The 18,054-nt window shown below is 37.8% G+C and overlaps 1 protein-coding gene across 7 annotated transcripts in view; it reads left to right on the top strand.

Moving 5' to 3' along the window:
* Positions 1-1,242: 1,242 nt before the first annotated feature.
* Positions 1,243-18,054, top strand: part of LOC129720724 (rab11 family-interacting protein 4B) — a 189,692-nt gene continuing 172,880 nt past the window's right edge. For 5 of the 7 annotated variants that reach the window (XM_055672372.1, XM_055672371.1, XM_055672370.1 and 2 more), the window contains exons 1-2: positions 1,243-1,548; positions 4,188-4,832. The gene's annotated coding sequence lies outside the window, so the exon portion shown is untranslated. The remainder of the gene's footprint in view (positions 1,549-4,187; positions 4,833-18,054) is intronic. The other 2 variants (XM_055672368.1, XM_055672367.1) reach the window with 2 other exon arrangements.

The following is an 18,054-nucleotide window of genomic DNA, read 5'->3' as shown; positions in this document are numbered from 1 at the left end:
CCAGATCGAAAGAGACTTGCGAGTTATGAGACGTCTGGGGAACTGGTGAAACACAGCCCAAAACCGAGTAAAATGGCGACAACTTCTTGATACAGCACGAGTTACTACAGCTCTTGTCTGACTGGTAAGATGAGTAAGAGAGCTAGGTTTGAGAAACGATCCTGGGTGCAGAACTAGTTCTTAGCCAATGAATGACGACATCTCAATTTGTGTTGATTTTGATGCTCTGATAAGTAATATAGAATGTATTTATATTGAATACAAAAAAAAATTTCTGGTCAATTGCTGCTAAAACTCTGTGAATCTGTACATGGATTCTACTTTAGAATTTCCATTTTATTATCGTACCTTCCTGTAAGACATGGTGGTACATTAATATACACTCCAAGTATGTAGTTCAAAACGCATGAAAATCCGTTTGATTTTGTCACAGTCCTAACCAATCGATCCAAAAGCACAACAATAGCGGAAATCTCCTGGTTGAATTTTATATCGGCATAAATCGCAATAGTTATAGCTGCAATCTGCAATCAAGTAAATCAACAGGTTCCGTGAGGTGGCCCGCCTTGCTCAGATCAGAAGGTATGCGCTTGAGCTTTTCTATGCCACAAAGAGAAAAGAGAGCTAGAGAGAAACATGCCGAAAGTTTATGTTTATGCTAGGGGTTCTATGCGACACAAGTGCATATCGGGCGGCACTAAGCGGGGCAAGTGCAATTAGTGCAAGAGCAAACGCATGGCCTTTGGGCGTCGCTCGCTCGCACGCGATCTCCGATGCTCATTGCTCACGCTCTCTCATTCGGGTGGCTGAAAGCTATACGGGTGCTAGCAGCGAAAGCTCCGAACGGTTTTGCAGTTAGCGTTGCCAGGTATCCAGATTTAGCTGGATTATCAAGATTTTTGAACATGTATCCAGGTAGACAGCTTTGATGTCCAATTATCCAGATTTTACATGGATGATCCAGATTTTATCCAGATTTTATTTTCTCTGTTCTGCAAAAAGGTCATCACTTCAATTTTGGCGCGAAATTTTGCAATTTTGTCACCTCAAATTTTGCGTACCCCAAAACTTTTATTCGAAAAATTAACCTTTCACCCCACGAAATGACTGCCAGATTTTTTACAGATTTTTATTTTGCCTTTTCCTGATTTTTGAAAAAATGACCTGGCAACGCTGTTTGCAGCAGCATTCAGCTTAGCGGTGATCGTCGCCGTTGCTCTCAGTTCAGTATTAATTCATACTTCGTTAAGAAAACTACATTTAGCGAGCGTGTGTTTCGTTCCGCGGTTGTGTGTTGCGTCTCCGACTGTATTGTGGCATCGTCGAGCATTATTTTTATCTTTTTCGCTTCTGTTTTGTGCTTTTCCGTTGTTTATGGTAGTAACTCGATCGCGGTTTTTATAGTATACGGGACAATTTTCGTTGTGTCACAATAAATCTAGCGGATAATCGGGCACCGTGTTCGTTTTGTTATAAAAAAAATTGTGTACTTATACAACGTTATTCGCCACTGACTGGTGACAGGCATTTGTTTCCTCTCATCGAGCGGTACGTGTTTCAGGTGTTTGTGTCGGTGTATGGGTTCGTGCATCAGCAGAAAAAAAACCTCCCACACTGGATATATTCAAACGAAACAACTATCGTGTGACGGCACTCTGCCTTGCCAGAAGTGCATCACACTTATTTTACCAGGAAAATGATAAAAGTTACATTGTGGATTGGTGAAGGTACACTCTACCGTGTATGACCGACAGGGAAGAAGGAAAAAAGCAATGAAAAGTGATGCTAAAGATGAAGACATAGAAATGAGCGAATAACGGAACGGTGCGATCTGTGTTCGATCATTTCCCCGGTGGAGAACTGCACAGTTTTCTCCGCCAACCGCTATTGCTATTGGTTCCCTTGTGGCGCACGAAATGCTGATGATGACGGCGGATTGGGAAACACGAAACCTACTTTTGCACGATGAGCGGAACCGAGATCTTTCCTCCAAAGTTGTGTTGTGGTCGAAGATATGACGGGTTTCACTGGTTACTGGATATGCGATATGTACGGGGCAACCCGGCCTGCAATTAGACCAATTGTTTGGACTAGTTATGTAGTTCGTCTATTTGCATGTAACTGTCTTGAGTTGCGGTATTGCAAACGCTTGGGGCCCAGTGAGCAGCAAAGTTATTTTCTCATATATTGAATTTTGAGTACGATTAGAGTTCACGATTAGGGCTTTCGTGTTGATACTTTCAGAAATAAACAAATTATGGCAAAAAAATTTACATTAAATCAACTGAATTAATTGTTGGACTTCCTGGCCATTGAAACTGCCGTGAACTGGCCTGATCTGTGTCACAAAGGAAGAAAAATCACAACAAGTCTTCTTGAAGTGAATTACAACCACTATGCAGAGTTGCTGCAGTACAGGTGTGCCGATTGAGATGTGTGCAAGTTTTTTTTTTTCACCCCATGCCCCAGTCCGTAGTGGAAGTGAGGCAGGTTTGATCTTGAGCATGCCTCATTCTGAGTGTGTGTATACGTTATCCGAAGTTGTATGCTTTGTGTTTGCTGACCTTTATTTGTTTTTGCTATTTTTGGAATTGTTCCACACCGAAGAATGCTCTTAAATAATTAACTTCAGTAGGTTACAAGCGATTAGAGCAAGGGTCGATAGAGGAAAGTTCCATTGCCAATTAGGAATAATGAAGATTAGCTTAGAAATTAGAATATGAATGGTTAATCTTTTATTCATGGTGTTAAGCTAGATGCTATGAAAGATTTACTATGACAAACTTGTACTAGCATTTATTTAGGAATCTGTAGCTTAAAGTGAGATACCTTAGGCAGTAACATGAAAATTTCGATATTATGATAATTACACTTCATACATATTGGCACGAATGTGCATCGGGAGGGTAAACATCAATTATCCCAAACAGCAAAAGCATCAATTATCCCAAATTTCGTTAAAAAAATCGAATGCAGTTACCTCTAAAGTAAATTTTTATAAATTCTAAAATTTTGATTTTAAAGCATCCTAAAAGTCACCTGTATTGCAAGGAATTTTTTTTGTTAGTTTGTTGATGAAAACAACAAAGCTTCGTCAAATAATTAAATGTGTAAAAGCATTGACATTTTATAAAAAAGTATTTTATGTGTTTATATTGATTCGAAAAATTGAAAAATGCGCTCTTATTATTAATGATTTGTTTTGTAATTCTTCCATCAGTTTGTTTACTCTATTCTCGGAGAGCTTCGATATTTCCTGAGTAAATTTTCTTCTGTTCAAACTTCAACTTTTTTGCAGCCCTCTACTTTAGTAGAGGCCTTGAATAATGTTATGAATTATAGTTTGCAAAAAAAAATATATTTTCCTATAAATATGTGTACAAAATGTCATAGTCCATTCTTCGATTAAATTCATAGATCCAGTAGTTTGTGAGCCAAAATACGGAAAATTGTTGTTAGGAAAACTTTTGTCCAGTAAGAGTAATCATCAAATTTCGAAAAAGGTAAAACAATTGACTTATTTTGTATAACAGACCTGGCAAGTATAATACTCTTCACAAATTTGAAACCTAAAATCATCAAGCAGTAGCACGGAAGTTTTGATATTGCAATGATTGTGCTTTAGATCCATTGGCACAATTGTGTATTCTAATTTTCATGCGCAAGCAGAAATCGTACGTGAGGTTAGACAGTTTTTTCTTGTCGTCACAGTGCCTTGTGCCTGAACATGCTTATTTGACTCTATGAACAGGAGGTGTCCGTTTCATGTAGAATTTTCTTTAAGAATTCGTTCACTTCACGTTCTTGTTATGCTTGTTAGAATTAGTTTCATACTTCTTACTTTTGTGTCATCATTTCTTCATCATCATTTTTTTGTGTCATCATTAGTGAAAAAAATAATTGTATAAATGGGTAAATATTCAAGTCATCTAGATAATACCATTTTGATTAAAGTTTATTGCAAAGACAATCAAATGCCAACAGTTTTTGTGCACTTAGTCTGTCGTGTTATTGTAATCAAAGTGACCCACAATAGTTTATGTCATAAAAAAAGATCGGTTCATGCAGATTAGTATTCCAATCGCATCGTCAGAAGTGGGATTCGTGTTTCAACAATCCATATATCGGTGTAGATTTAACCGGAAGTATTTCTTCTTTGGTTTACATTATTCTTTTATAACCCCAAGCTTGTTACATGAAGTGTTATTTTCTGTGCTTTCAATGTGATTTGGTGCGATTTATTTGGAAATTAATTCCATTAAGTGCTATTCTTCGTGGGAATTAATCGAAATATAATAATCTGGTCGCGCAGTAAATGGCTGTGGAATTATCAAGAACTCACTCACCCGAAGAAAAGTCGAAAAACCGTGTACAGAGGCACCTTTAAGCCAGGCATTGCATAAAAAAGTTCAGCATTAACCACCAACCCAGTACCTGTGTGAGGAAGTCGTGCTATTACCGTCCGAATAAGTTCAACACTCACACAAAAGTCTTCGACTTAAGTGGCATTTCGCAGTGAAGCTCTGCTAAACCTGAAGAGAAGCCCATAAACGTACGACGACGTAGACGACGTAGAGAGCGCCAGCAAGACCTCAGAGCTGCAGCAGTAAATAACACCACTACAAGCAGATACACCGTCAGCTCCCGTAGTGGCCCGATCGGAGTGATTGACTTGGAAGCAACAGACCGGGGTAAAAAGTTGAAAATCAACTTTTGCGTCTGGAGAGACCAACAACAACCTAGGCGCACTCGTGGTGAAGACTGCAGAAAAGACCCAACGCGGCCATTTCTTATTCGACATTCTTTTACGTACACCGTTAGCGCAACCCAAGGTGAGTGTTTCAGTTTATCTTTACAGAGAATAACTGCGGTTGTTATTATTGTTCGCATTACTATTGTTGTTTTCTTAGGTTCGAGGGTGTCTATAAGTCGCGCGAGGGTCGCATTTACGTTTCATATCCTTTGGCTAGACCTTCTTCGGTTGAAATGTAAACAGAATGACCCTTCGAAAAAGGGGTTTCTTTGTAATGCTCAACTTTTTATGTCTTTTAGAGGTTGTGTATAAAGATAAGAAAATTATGGTCGTTTCAAAGTTTTCAAGCAATTCATTCATTTGGCGAAATGAGTAAGAAGTTTATAAAAATATTTATCATTTCAAATTTTTGTCTTCAAAAAAATACGACATCGAGCTTCGTAGCTACAAGCGGGTGGTCGTGGGTTCGAATCTTAGTGGAAATTTGGCCATCCGATATGAACGGAATTTAAGTATAGGTTTATTTTCAGGCTCTCCACTAACAACGTCATATTTACGTTTAATTCTACAATGTCCGTATTACAATAAAACTAACCAGAGGGACAAACCTCTTCAGGGAATTAAAATCAGAAATATTTCTCGTAATAGGGTAGAATTTTTTGCAAGTGGATCCTCATTTCACACAACATACTTACCCACTTACGTTTAATCTCTGTGTTACCACATTTCAATACTAGTGCCAGTACATTCCATGATTTGCATTATAATAACTTAAATTGTCGGAAAATCGAAAAGCGAGTCAAAATGTACGGGAAAATGTTTATCCGCTTTGGTTTTATAATTAAACGTTTGCAAAACAAGAAATCAAATTATCATACAAGTAAATATTATAAAAAAAGTCTTCATCTAGTCCCAGTGAGGTAATCACCTTCATACGAAACCCTAACTGGGATAAATGGGCAATGTAGCAAGGACCAAGGATAAACTCACCAAATGGTGATGAACCAGCTCAAACATCAAAAGATCAAATAATGGTGGCAGTGGTTCAGTCTCCTATAAATGAAATAAGTCTTCATTTGAAAAACTCTAAAATTAGATGAAAAATTTGAACAAAATTCAAAAAATCAACTTTTTGTTTCTCACATATCATTTATTTGACACGGCACAAATACAATCAAATGTTTAACGGCGCCTGACGATAAAATCTAAAAGCAAATTTGTTTGCCCTCGCTGCCGACTACGAGCTGGGTAAATTTTTGTTTCTTGGTTTAGTTTTTTTTTGGTTTTTGCTTACATTGTTGCCGAAAAATGTTTCTAAGGCCAATAAAAAGTCAAGAAGAATAATGGTTCCACTATGAATTCAACATTTCTGTTTAGGACCCAGAAATAGTCCAATGAAGAGGTCGAAAAAAAATCCAGAAAGTACCCCAAACCTACCTCGGAATTCCCAAAAGAAAAACGCTTGTAAAGGTCAGCAAGATTTCCATTTTATCACCAATTGAGCTCAGTGTCATCATAAATTTTTAAATGCTTCGCCATAGTTTAAAATGAAACGAAATTCAGCTTAAAAATTATACAAAAAACTCTAAAAGGGCAACCAAATACTAAACCAACAGAATCTTTGCTTCCCAGCCTCTAAGCTCTAATTTCAAACAGGAAGTAAATACCCGTCAGAATGGCCCCGATCTGACGAATGTATTTGAAGAACCAATTTTCGCTAGAAGATCGGCTTATTCATTTCTTTCTATACCATACAGCTATCTGAGAAAATGCAGATATTTGCATACCTATATTTCCTAGCAAAACAAATATTTATGCATGCTCAAATAGCATTTATTTCAGCTTGAAAACCTGTGAGCCACTGTCCCATTGAAATTGATATATTGATTCCTGATATAGTGATCCCAGCGTCTATAGATTCACCAATTTTAAAGCCATCTGAATAAAATAAGACTGATCATGGACGAACTTTAAGACCTTCTTCTTCCCATTCGCTGCCATTGGATTTATTCACTTTGCAGGGAACATTGAAGTTAGTCTTGGCGTCATAGTTACTAAGGTGTTCAGTTGGAAATCCTTGAGGATTCGTGAGTGCCCCTCAACATTCCCTTCCTGAAAAGTTTTAACACGATTGAGCCTAAGAGCACCTTTTTTCGGCTTCAAGTTTTACATATTGATGCAAGGGTAGAAGATAAAAAAAAGGTTCTAAGGTTTTAGATGGTGCACTGCCAATGCTCCAGTTATTGATAAGTTTGCTAGACGTTGAAGTTTACCTAGCTTTTTTCTGAGCTGCAATCTGTGTAGTTTTAGGAATCATGCTCGGCTTGAGTCTCCACTTTTTGTCAAATGTATTGCTGCAAGTCCAAAGAGCGTTGTTTGCTTTTGAGATTGCATACTCTAGATCAGAGGTTCTTAACCTTTCTGGTTGCGCGACCCCTCTTGCTAAACACAAAGAGCTCCGCGGCACCCCACAAGAATTTTAGATGCAACTTTTGCAATCAGGGGCTGCGTTTTTCAGTCTCATATTATCCTGCAAGTCAATTTTTAGATTACCAGAAAATTTACCAAGAGCCTTACGGTCCCCTTGCCGGCCGCGGATCCCTGGTTGGGAACCATTACTCTAGATGATTGTTCTAGTTGAGCCTGTGGTCAAACATAACAACTAGGTACTTAGTTCGTATCAAGCGTATTGCTTTAATATACTGAGCTATCCAATATCTAAAACTGCAACCAATATCGCCAAATTACAATTCCCTGGAGTGGGACTTTACATTACGTTCTTCTCTAGACAGGTTTGTTATGAGAGGGACTTATTGTGTCAAGACGAAGGAGTCTTATCGAATCCCCGCCAATTACAATTCCAGGGAGAGGATTATTATTCCTCTGGTCAGTCTCACTATAAGAAGGACTTATTTTGTCAAGAGGAAATAGTCTTATCGAAACCTCGTTTCTCTTGCCAACACCGTATCACAATCACAATTCTTCAAAGACTTAGCATTAAGAGCGTCTCTCTGGTCAGCTTTATTATAAGCAGGATTTATATTTAAAGAGAACTGTTTTACGTCCCTCAGATTATAAGATTTTATTATAAAAGGGACTTATATTTGTTAGGAGGAAAGTCACCTGGGGTACTGTAGAATTCAGCTGGAGAATATCCCCATGTTACAGTCCTACTGAGCAAGCATGGAAAAGTTCACTCACTAGCAATATTTCATGCAAATGTGTTCTTTGATTCATCAGTTATCGTTCAACTATTTCCACTTGCGTACAAGTTTTCCATAGAAACGCTGCTGATTGTTTTTCGCTTCTAAGAGTTCCGAATACCATAGAAGGACACTGAATGATTCAAACACGATAGTATTCATTGTATCCAAGTTCACTCGCATTCAACACTATCGCGAGAATCTTTGAGATATTATCGCCAGTGATACAAAATTATGAATCCAAATGAACGTTAGATTGCGTTCAATTGTTTGCTTACCGGAGCAAGCAGGTATCATCAATGCTAACGGAAATTGTAGCATGGTGCATTAGCATGTGATACTTGAAATCACCAAGAATCATCGTGGTATAACACGGTGAAAGCACGACGTGGAGTAGCCGAATTCCGCCTACAAGCAACCAACATTTGAAAGAATCATTGCGATCGCTTGAGTGCAATCGTTTACGATTCTTTCGTGAAACACTCGCTATATGTTGCTCGCTCCGCCTAAAGCAGGCAATACTGAAACAAAATCATCAAAGAAAGCTACCATATATTTCTTTGCTCTAAGTTGTCTCTTTCAAGCTTGAGAATGTGTAACTTTTAATAGCTAGGTTTGCTAGGATTGAAAGTTTATAAATAGCACGTTCAGAAATGATACCCGAATGATTGTTATGCGATACGAGTTTTTCCATTCTTGCTACTGAGTTTCGAACCCACAACCACTCGCTTGTCAAAGCGGACTCTGTGACCTTGCGACTACGAAGGTTGCCCTCCAAATTTGATTCCATTTGCTTGATTAGTTCTAGAGTATAAATCCTCGTTTCATTTGTATGGTAGCACTACCTTTCAGAAGAAAGAGAAGTGTTAAACCACCATAAAAACTCATGTCGAATTCGGTTCCATTTGCTCGATTAGTCCTTGAGTTATATAACATATATGGGTTATATGGGAGCTCTCTCCTTTCAGAGAAGGGATAAGTTTCGAACTACCACATGAACCTTTTTTGTTTTGTTTCTTAAATCTGCTACATGCCAAATTTGGTTCCATTTATTTCATTAGTTCTCGAGTTTTGTGTTTCACTTGTATGGAAGCCCTCCCTTCCAGAGGAAGGAGGGGTCTCAACCCAGCATAGAAACCATCCCGGGCCCTGACAACTGCTACGTGCAAGTTTTTACGCAGATCCGATGATCCGTTCTTAAGTTAAGTCAAAATATACGGACAGCGACTTATTTTTATTATACAGGTTGGTAACTAAAACTATAGGAGAATATAGAGATAGGATTTATCTGGCCATTTAAATGATAATATGATGAATTCAACTCTCAAGAAAAAAAAAGACTGATTCATCGTCTGATGTTGATTCATATGATGACTTCAACTGCATCTCTCGATAATTAAAATCATTTCAAAAATGAAATTGATATCGATATTGAAGATCCAACTTCTCTTGTGAATTGCATTCTAAATTACATTTAGGGATAATGTAGTGATATTGGATGCGAGATATTCAATTCAACAGGATTAAGTTATGCTTCCTATGGAAACAACAATAACAATATCGCACGCTTAGCCTTGGGGCTAATAGCGGTCTCGATCAACTAAGGTTAGTTGAGAGAATTCGTTATCGATATTGTTTTTGGCACATTTTGCATGTGTATATAGGATAAGTACAAGGATACATCGTGCCCCAGTGGTGAGTCGAGAAAATTTCCAGCTCGAAAAAATCCTCGACTCGATCGGGAATCGAACCCGATATCACAACCGTGTGGGAGAGCTAGCCGACCGACATCGCTAACCACAGAACCACGGGGACCACTATGGAACAATCATCATAGAAAATTAAGTGTTTTGCGTTACCTAACTTATGGATGTCGCCTTTTTTAACGAGGCTTCCTTTGCAAAACGTAATCGACCGGGACAGAATGCTTCGCTCAATGACACCCGATGACGATTCAGCAATAAAACAATACGAAGAAGAAATATGGTAATGATTTTTCGATGAAACTTTCAAACGTAACATTTTACGAATAAAATTCAAAATAAACCTCACGTGTATATAATACGAGTAAATCTCAAAATAGGAAATCGAAGTGAGATTATATGTAAATTAAAATTGAAGATCGTAAAGCTCCATACATTCTTTTTGTTATACTTTTTAATTTTTAGATTAAATTCTTGACTGGTTTTTATCCAAAACAAGATAAAATAAGTCGTGAAAAAGGGAAGCGAGTCACAACAAAATACTTTTACACAGAATTTCACAGTATCCTTGGCTTTCCTATTGACAAAATAAGTTCTTCTTACAATAAAACTATATGATATGACTCGTTCCTCGTTACGAAATAGATGATCAGAGAAATAGTCCTCTCCAGGTAATTGTTATTGGCGATATTAGCAGGAGGAACGAAGCTTTGATATGACTTCTTCCTTTTGACATAATAGGTCCTCTCATATAATAAAACTGACCGGGGTTTGTAAAGTCTCTTCCAGAAATTGTTATTGGCGATATTGCCAAGAGGGAAGAAGAATTGATATAGTAGAGCCAGGAAGCTTGAAAAGAAAAGGGTTGAAACACAAGCACGGATGAAAATGATAAGCGTTCACTTAATCTTAATAGTGATATTGCCAATTATATGAAGTACAAAGTACAGAATACACCTGTGCGAAAGCTAACGTCACTAAACCGGGAAGTACAGAGTCGGTAGAACAAATAGTTTGCAACATATAAATTTAGTGCTCATGCGATGCTTATTAAATGCCATCATGCCGGCGTCATTTCTTTGAAAAAATGCTCTGTTTTGATAGCTTAAGGAAATAGCAAGCAGAACAATATACGAAAATAGCGTTTTTTGTCAAATAACAGTTCTATGGCGATCAAAATAATGTGATGCTTATTAAATGCTCTGGTTCGCATGAAAATTCTTTAGATTTTTTCTAATAATTATACATTCATAGCTTCGATAATATTTTCCTTTGAAAACCATCAGAAACCTTCCGATACAATTAGATGTTGAATAAATGCTTCCATACGAAGGCGGTTTCAATGAACAAGGATTTTAATCCATTGATTTGCTTTTCTTGATCATTGATTTATTAATTACAATAAACGCATAATGATTCAAAAACAATATAAAGTGTACACAAATATAATTTTATCTGTCAAAAAAATGTTTTTCTTGCCAAAAGTTAGGTACATCAAAAATTATTCTGAGATAATAGATTGCCAACACAAAAAAAAATTAAGATGTTGAAACAGCTCTCACAAATTCAAATTTGCCACTATTCGACATTTCTTCCACCGCTAGTTTACGCATAATGAATTCAACTAGCCAAATGTGGAAGATCATCGACCGCCCAAAACGAATGCGATGGCAAGTTTGTGCAAACATGGGGTCGGGAAACATTGCACGAACATCAGTACAACTTTATACGGACTGTTCGGTTGGCTCAATCTCTACACTCCAATCTGCTCTGGATGGGTTACCCTAAAAGAGGAAATGCTATAAGAGTATGAAGTAGACACGCTTCTCTAGTTTCGCTTAAAACAATCCCAGACGATGCAACACTAAACGCCGTTGCTGCGGCTGTGGAGCATCGCTTTTTTGAAGGAAACATTGCACTTATGATGGATAAACAATTGGAGTTTTTTCATCTTCTCTTGAAACTGAACGGCGGTGTAATAAACCAGTACATCTGCAGTACAGCAGAAACACATGTACTACGTGTAGACGTGTGTTGCGATGAAAGAGGGAATAGATATTTCATAACACTTTTCGGGTCTTGAACTTTGGTGTTCGAATCCTAAGATTGCAAGCAGCATCCGACTGTTCATTGCTGCTACGTATCAGCGTAGTTGCTGAAAAAGAAAATAACTCCAGAGAAACAGTATTAATTATAAATTGATTTCCGTTTTCTACGATCTTGCCGAGCAACGTGTGCTCACGTCGAAAAGTTTCCCGGCATTTTACGCGCTCTGTCGAAAGCAGTGGAATTTTTATTCGGCAGAGAACTCTGTGGTAACAACTTGCGGAGTGACCTTCTTGTTTTTTCACACACGTACATTTCCATCGGAGCGCGGGCTGAAATTCCACAACAGTCTCATTTTTTTAGGTTCCATTTTTGCCTTCAATTCACCATCCAAGGCAAGCATTATAGCATCTAAGTGGCGACCGTTTTTTGGCTGGTTAATTAGATGATTATTGCTACGTGGCGGCGCTCTGGTCGGTTGCATTCATTGTTTGCCCCAGCATGGCGCCCGTTCTTGCTGATGGAATTAAGCTAATTGTTGCTTTAAAAGTGCATTGAAGTCATATGCCATTGCCATTAAGATTGCAGTTATTTTTTCTGTCACTTTAGCGTAGCTCTCAGGTTGCAGTGGTTTGGATAATCAGCGTGATCTTTCGCATGCTTTTCGTCGGTTGAATTGGAAGTCCTGGCCGTGGGAAAATTCATTTTCTCAATGTTTTACGCTATCCAAAATTTAGTACCAATTACAAAATTGGCTTTGCCTCGGTAGCGTAAACTTTTGGGAATCAAATTGCCAAACTGCTTCGAAATAAATCGTGCTAAATATCTTGATTTGCATAACGCATTCATAGAAGTCCCTTTAACTACCTTCGCCGTACTAACAATAACCAAATTCCTCATGTTCAGTGAGTTTTTCACGCGCTGCTGGTGGAGTTGTCTTTTGTGCGGTACTGGTGTTTCAGGAAAAAGTTATAGGCAAACGCTTCATGCCATGCTTCAGCTCAAATGTTCATTCGTGGATCAATGCCTTCAAGTGCCGCACCGTAATGACAGGATTAAGAGTGCGGATTGTGTGCACATTATTATTTTTTTTTGGCATATCTCAGTGCAAAACCATAAGAAAAAAAACTTCCACTCTCAATTCGTTTGTTTTCATTCGTCTGGGCACCGGTTGTTGGCGTAAATTGGTATTATACGATTGGAAAGTATCAATAACATGATTTTCCTTTTCTTCCTCGTGACCACTAGTACCTACACGTGTTTTTATTACCTTACTGCGTAATTTTATACCGAATCAATGTGGTTCGATGGTGGCATCGTCGATATCAATATATTCATAGCAACGATATCTACGTCAAGTGACGAAGGCGCAAGTGTAAGAGTGGAGAAATGAAACTTTTCCAATCTATGCATTCGGTGGTTTCGCTCGGGCAAGCGAGAAAGCAAAATTTATTCAAGCTTTTGTACTGGGTCACAGGGCGTAACATAAATCGGATGCCGGTGCGATCTTACTGCACGATAGAAAGAATAAATCGTATTGTGGGTGCAGCGGAGGAATGCATTCAAATCGCCTTTTTGGGAAAACTCGTAGTGGTCTATCTCTACCTCATTGGGGGTTACAGAAATATATTGGGTTTCCCGATCAAACGAATATAACGAACGGGTAACTCGAATATATCTAAACTTGATAGAAATAACAAAGCCTGTAATATTTTTAATATGCCAGAACCATAAAAAGTACAGAATTATATCAAATTTTGTTATCATACACTTGAATGTTCAAAAGTGTGTTTTTTAAATCATATTTATAACAAATTTTGTTACTCAATCAGCAAAATATTGTATATTCTAACTTATTCTGATCTTTTTCTGCTAAAATCCTTACAAAACATGTTATAATTTGTAATAATCAGTGAGTTATTTTTATAGGAATTTTGATATTTTAACTATTGACGAGACTCAGTTTAAAACACGTGTTAATACAAAAAGCTTGTAAAAAAAAAAACAAGATTTGTTATAATTTTGATATTTTTGAGTTATCGGGTTATAACAATCTCTGACACGAGCAGTATAATGGGTTACAAACAAGGAATAATTTCCATAAATAGATAATATCGCAATATATGAATTTTCTAAAACAATAGAATAATAGAACAGATGGTAATGTTTTTATAATTTATAAGCTAAAATTGAACAACGTTGTTAAGGAAGAGTCTCTGGTGCAATTGAGTTTTATGAAGATCTTCGAAAAATAAAGGAAATATAAATGAGAAATATAACCTGCTTAAAACACCATTCTATACCAGTTGAAGTGACATCTGGAGTTCCACAAGGCTCCTATTTAGGCTCTTTTCTATTCATTCTGTTTGGTAATGGTGTTACCCTCGTGTTGAAGAAATTAGGTTGGAATTCATTTCTGCTTCATTCTTATGAATCGCGTTTTTGCTTATTGTCGCGATTGAGGACTTTCTTGAATTTCCAGGACCTCAAACCGAAGGCTTCTTTGATTTCTGAGCGAAACCTGGTGACATTACTACTTTTCGAGCCTTAGTTCGGATTCCTCTCCAAAATCTTCCTCACCTTTCTGTCTATAGAACTATCCGCAGAACCAATATTTTTGTCACTTCTTGGCTCCCTTTCGACACTCAAACGTTCCGAAAAGTTTTCATCACACCGTGGACTATCTATCGTGCGTTCCCGCACATCTCTTTCGTTCGTCGACATTTAGAGCACTGTTTTTTCTCTGTGTGGTCTCATCACTGCGACCAGAAACATTTGATCTATTGTGCTATTGCCTAGGTATTTTTGTACTCTACGCTTATTTTTTATATCAGTGCTTGTGTGTCAGGTTTTACCCTTCAGTTTCAAGCTTACTGTTCTACTATACAGAGCCTCTTTATCCTACCAATATCACCAAATTGCAATTCCCTGGAGTGAGACTACACTTAACGTTCCTTTCTGGTCAGATCAATTCTAATAGGGACTTATTATGTCAAGAGAAAAGAGTCTTATCGAAACCTCGTTCCTCCAGCCAATATCGCGCCATAATTACAATTTTCTGAAGAGAACTACTAAACGATACTCAGACCAGTTTTATTGTAAGATGGAAAAGGACGAAGCAAGTCTATGTATGAGTGTAAAGAGTCGTTCATTGTTTGAATATTGCTGATGGAATTAAGCTAATTGTTGCTTTAAAAGTGCATTGAAGTCATATGCCATTGCCATTAAGATTGCAGTTATTTTTTCAGTCACTTTAGCGTAGCTCTCAGGTTGCAGTGGTTTGGATAATCAGCGTGATCTTTCGCATGCTTTTCGTCGGTTGAATTGGAAGTCCTGGCCGTGGGAAAATTCATTTTCTCAATGTTTTACGCTATCCAAAATTTAGTACCAATTACAAAATTGGCTTTGCCTCGGTAGCGTAAACTTTTGGGAATCAAATTGCCAAACTGCTTCGAAATAAATCGTGCTAAATATCTTGATTTGCATAACGCATTCATAGAAGTCCCTTTAACTACCTCCGCCGTACTAACAATAACCAAATTCCTCATGTTCAGTGAGTTTTTCACGCGCTGCTGGTGGAGTTGTCTTTTGTGCGGTACTGGTGTTTCAGGAAAAAGTTATAGGCAAACGCTTCATGCCATGCTTCAGCTCAAATGTTCATTCGTGGATCAATGCCTTCAAGTGCCGCACCGTAATGACAGGATTAAGAGTGCGGATTGTGTGCACATTATTATTTTTTTTTGGCATATCTCAGTGCAAAACCATAAGAAAAAAAACTTCCACTCTCAATTCGTTTGTTTTCATTCGTCTGGGCACCGGTTGTTGGCGTAAATTGGTATTATACGATTGGAAAGTATCAATAACATGATTTTCCTTTTCTTCCTCGTGACCACTAGTACCTACACGTGTTTTTATTACCTTACTGCGTAATTTTATACCGAATCAATGTGGTTCGATGGTGGCATCGTCGATATCAATATATTCATAGCAACGATATCGACGTCAAGTGACGAAGGCGCAAGTGTAAGAGTGGAGAAATGAAACTTTTCCAATCTATGCATTCGGTGGTTTCGCTCGGGCAAGCGAGAAAGCAAAATTTATTCAAGCTTTTGTACTGGGTCACAGGGCGTAACATAAATCGGATGCCGGTGCGATCTTACTGCACGATAGAAAGAATAAATCGTATTGTGGGTGCAGCGGAGGAATGCATTCAAATCGCCTTTTTGGGAAAACTCGTAGTGGTCTATCTCTACCTCATTGGGGGTTACAGAAATATATTGGGTTTCCCGATCAAACGAATATAACGAACGGGTAACTCGAATATATCTAAACTCGAGCGGGGGCCTAGTGTGGTTGGTAACGTCTCCGTCAACCACGCTCGACGCCTGGGTTCGAATCCCACCGCCGACATAGGTGTCGATGGTTGTGAGGTGGCGTGATCCACTCACAACCAACCCAACTGGTCTAGATTCAATCCTAGCCGACACCGGGAGATTTTCTGAGGCGAAAAATCTCTGGGATCACGCCTTCCATCGCATGAGGAAGTAAAGCCGTTGGCGCCGGTCCGTTAATAAACGGGTCGTGAGTTAGGATCCTGGGTGTGGAGTCGCCTCCCTGGGCGTCGGTGATTGGCCACAACAGTGGCGGAACTAGACCGACGGAAAATAAACGAGAATAAAAAAAAATATATCTAAACTTGATAGAAATAACAAAGCCTGTAATATTTTTAATATGCCAGAACCATAAAAAGTACAGAATTATATCAAATTTTGTTATCATACACTTGAATGTTCAAAAGTGTGTTTTTTAAATCATATTTATAACAAATTTTGTTACTCAATCAGCAAAATATTGTATATTCTAACTTATTCTGATCTTTTTCTGCTAAAATCCTTACAAAACATGTTATAATTTGTAATAATCAGTGAGTTATTTTTATAGGAATTTTGATATTTTAACTATTGACGAGACTCAGTTTAAAACACGTGTTAATACAAAAAGCTTGTAAAAAAAAAACAAGATTTGTTATAATTTTGATATTTTTGAGTTATCGGGTTATAACAATCTCTGACACGAGCAGTATAATGGGTTACAAACAAGGAATAATTTCCATAAATAGATAATATCGCAATATATGAATTTTCTAAAACAATAGAATAATAGAACAGATGGTAATGTTTTTATAATTTATAAGCTAAAATTGAACAACGTTGTTAAGGAAGAGTCTCTGGTGCAATTGAGTTTTATGAAGATCTTCGAAAAATAAAGGAAATATAAATGAGAAATATAACCTGCTTAAAACACCATTCTATACCAGTTGAAGTGACATCTGGAGTTCCACAAGGCTCCTATTTAGGCTCTTTTCTATTCATTCTGTTTGGTAATGGTGTTACCCTCGTGTTGAAGAAATTAGGTTGGAATTCATTTCTGCTTCATTCTTATGAATCGCGTTTTTGCTTATTGTCGCGATTGAGGACTTTCTTGAATTTCCAGGACCTCAAACCGAAGGCTTCTTTGATTTCTGAGCGAAACCTGGTGACATTACTACTTTTCGAGCCTTAGTTCGGATTCCTCTCCAAAATCTTCCTCACCTTTCTGTCTATAGAACTATCCGCAGAACCAATATTTTTGTCACTTCTTGGCTCCCTTTCGACACTCAAACGTTCCGAAAAGTTTTCATCACACCGTGGACTATCTATCGTGCGTTCCCGCACATCTCTTTCGTTCGTCGACATTTAGAGCACTGTTTTTTCTCTGTGTGGTCTCATCACTGCGACCAGAAACATTTGATCTATTGTGCTATTGCCTAGGTATTTTTGTACTCTACGCTTATTTTTTATATCAGTGCTTGTGTGTCAGGTTTTACCCTTCAGTTTCAAGCTTACTGTTCTACTATACAGAGCCTCTTTATCCTACCAATATCACCAAATTGCAATTCCCTGGAGTGAGACTACACTTAACGTTCCTTTCTGGTCAGATCAATTCTAATAGGGACTTATTATGTCAAGAGAAAAGAGTCTTATCGAAACCTCGTTTCTCCAGCCAATATCGCGCCATAATTACAATTTTCTGAAGAGAACTACTAAACGATACTCAGACCAGTTTTATTGTAAGATGGAAAAGGACGAAGCAAGTCTATGTATGAGTGTAAAGAGTCGTTCATTGTTTGAATATTGCAAGAGTTAGACTGATTGTGTCCGGATTATTGTCCGGATTATTGAGGATGCAAACCTTAATAGAAAATAGTCGTTGTTATTCGGATGCTTAGAGCAAAATCGTAAAGTAGTTGTGGTTTGTCTGGCTGAAGGTCATAGAACCCTGTGCTAGTTACGTGTAGCTGTACAGCTTT

Source organism: Wyeomyia smithii, chromosome 2 (genome assembly GCF_029784165.1).
Source record: "Wyeomyia smithii strain HCP4-BCI-WySm-NY-G18 chromosome 2, ASM2978416v1, whole genome shotgun sequence".
NCBI lineage: Eukaryota > Metazoa > Arthropoda > Insecta > Diptera > Culicidae > Wyeomyia > Wyeomyia smithii.
The sequence above is the reverse complement of the archived record's forward strand: the minus strand, read 5'-3'. Positions and strand labels throughout refer to the sequence as shown.